This window comes from Galendromus occidentalis, unplaced genomic scaffold (assembly GCF_000255335.2).
Source record: "Galendromus occidentalis unplaced genomic scaffold, Mocc_1.1 scf7180000077027, whole genome shotgun sequence".
Classification (NCBI taxonomy): Eukaryota; Metazoa; Arthropoda; class Arachnida; order Mesostigmata; family Phytoseiidae; genus Galendromus; species Galendromus occidentalis.
This window is the reverse complement of record NW_003805016.1, coordinates 1-2872: the sequence shown is the minus strand read 5'-3', so window position 1 is coordinate 2872 and position 2872 is coordinate 1. Positions and strand designations below refer to the sequence as shown.

Sequence of the window (2872 nt, the reverse complement as noted above, 5' to 3'; positions counted from 1 at the left end):
CTTCTTCTCGCGCGAGCTCGAAGGTCCGACGCTGGGTCCGCATCCGTCTTCATCGTCGTCTGACAACGATCGTTTCCCGTTGTTTCCTTCAGCGCGTTCCTTCGCCCGCTTTTCGTATTCGTCACGATCCCATTTTCTTCTGTGATCACCGGGATTCGGGAGGCTCATTGCTGACGAGTGGGATTGTCAGTTTACCGGAGAACTTGAGCTAGAAACACCTAGATACGAATGTGCAGCGTCGAATCCAAGTCCACTATCCACCAAGTACCAAGTCTTTCGAGGAGTGTCGAGTGTCGGGCCCGCGCTGCTGCTCTAATGAACACAACAAACAAGCTGACCCTTTCTTCGTCCCTCTCTCCGACTAAATGTTCCGCGCGACAAAGGACAAAGGCGCGAGAAGGTAGGTCTCGACCTACCTTGTTGGGGTTCAAGCAGAACCTTCAGTTAGGACTCTCCCGAATAGCTCGGGTCTGGGTCGCGGGAATCCGAAAGACCTCGCGAGAAGGCGCAGCAATGATATACGGGGCTTTCATGACGAAGCCATCGCCGAAGACTCGTTTCGATCGCTCGAGGCGGATGGCGGGAATGTCCGAAACGCATCTCATCTGACTTCAGACATCGGAATGTACCTAGCTTTAATTAGTCTCATATGATCGTATGCGAGCTTCTTGGTGAGCGAGTCGTGGAGTCACGAGGGTGCAGCGCGTAGGCGAAAAGTCCTCCGTGCCGCGACTTTCGGGAACGCTCCCAGAAACCGTCCGCTCCGCCTCCGATACTTCTTGACACATCTCCCTTCGAGGTCTTTCCGGAGCGATTTCCCAGACTACCCGACCGGTTTCCGTCGCTCAAACGCAGACTCGAGGAACCATATCGCAGGGTAGCGGGAGGAGGCTTCCCGGATAAATACTCTACTTCTTCGTCGCGACCCATCTACGAACTACAATGAAATGGATTGAGACTCTTATTGCATCGAGCATGATTTTTTCCTCCTATGGGGACGCGCCTCAAGGTGTTTCACAAGCGATCTGGACCTTGATATCTATCTGGCTTCTCGCGGAACTCACGAACTATATATGATACATACTTTGCTCTCTCATCGAATATTATAACAAAAGTAAGGGCGGTTCACGCCTTTGTTCTCGGGAAAAAAGTTGAGCTTTTTGAACTTTTCAATAGTGGATGAGAGGGAGGGGGTTCTGGGGAGCAATTCCCGGTGCCTTCCATTGGCGACCCGAATGAGTCGTCGACATTGGTTTGGTCCCGATGGCGAAGAGATGAGGCCTTGATCTCGGATAAGGGAAATCTCAAGAGACAGTAATATTATAGAGACAATCAATATCAGGGTAGTATTGGGATATAATTCTCAATTTTGGACCGGTGTCTTTGAGCGACACATTCTGAAATCCACACTATGTTCCTGGCTTCTTGCTCCTTGAGTTTGACAATAGCGTAATAGAGACCAAAGTGAAATTGCTGCATGAATGACTTCACAGTCAGATCCACTTCGTACTCGAATAACTTATCTTCAAAAGTCTTATCGCCACTCTCGTTCTCGAATAGCTCACTATACTCGACGTAGCACTCGGCGATGCTTTTCACTTGGAACAGGTCTTCGGCTCTCGCAAGCGCAGCCAACCCATCGGGATTGAGTTTCCCACATCGAGGCAGCAGAGCCATGCGTTCGTCTCGTTCGAGTTCGGTCCCGAAGGAGTTCATCGTGATAGTGAACGCTCGACGATCAGCCCCGAAAGCCAAGATCTCGCACATGACCGTCGCCGTGGTTCCTCCGATTTCTTCACAGAATTTATAAAACGCTTCAAGATAGGCGCGGTAGAGTTGGTTCCGAATGATCTCGATATTCATCTCGTTCAGATCCTGTTCCAGCAGACAGTCTTGGAAGAAAGGAGCCAGGGGAGTGTCGATGATCACCGCGTTGTACAGTTCAGCGGGGGTTTGAGCGATTTCAATCGCCCTCATCTCATCGAAGGATCCGAGAGGGTGACATTTGGACATCAGTTCGTTGAGCGGCCGCTGATGGAGCGCCCCTGTTATAAGCAGGATGATGTTGTCAATCATGTATGAATACGTGATGAAATCCAGAAATGTGGCCAGTTTCCCTGTCGCATTTTTCCTCATGTACTGGAACTCCACCACGAGCTTCTCCCGGAGTTTATCGTCTATGTTCGACACGGCAAGAGGTGATGCTTCATTAGCGAGTAAGTTACCGTAGTCTGTTGAATGCAAATGCACTTTTATGTCTTCGAGTGTCTCGCACTGCACCAAGTTGTTGTAATCCGCTTGACGAAGGATCCCATTTTTTCAAGCCCCGGACGAAGCCTTCCAAGTAGCCGAATTCTTTGTTGAACAGAAGCTCGTCCAGCATTTCGTAGACGACAGGAGCCTTATCTCGGACGAGAACGGTGTCGCATGGGATTGAGAATAGGTTGGTGGGCACTACGCTCACGAGACACTGTGAACCGCTGCTTCACACGACAGTCTTCTCTCTTCCTCTACAGAGAAACCGTCTTTTTTCCAAATAATTCCTCCTCGCCTACAGGTTTTCGGAATGTTGAAGCAGACGACGGACAACCCGCCTCTTTCAAACGGGCGAAGTTCGAGCAGTCAATTGAACAGTTACCAGTCGAGAGTCCATGCCGTCGACGGGGTCCTACGCTCCTATGTTTGGACGTCTGAGCCAAAGAGACTTCCTTCCGATGTTCAGCGAAAGGAGCGATGGCTCCAGGGCTTGGAGTCTAGGCGAGGAGGTCCGCGAGCGATACGAGAGGAAGTCTAGTTCGAATATCTGTACCTGTCGATGCATCTCGTATATCCAGGCGCTCACGGTCAATGGGTGTCTTTAGTATCGTACAGT

At 50.5% G+C, this 2872-nt stretch overlaps 1 pseudogene; it reads right to left on the bottom strand.

Annotated features, from left to right (window-relative positions):
- Positions 1-951: 951 nt before the first annotated feature.
- LOC100903499 (V-type proton ATPase subunit d-like) lies at positions 952-2383 on the bottom strand (annotated as a pseudogene).
- Between the last annotated feature and the right edge of the window lie 489 nt (positions 2384-2872).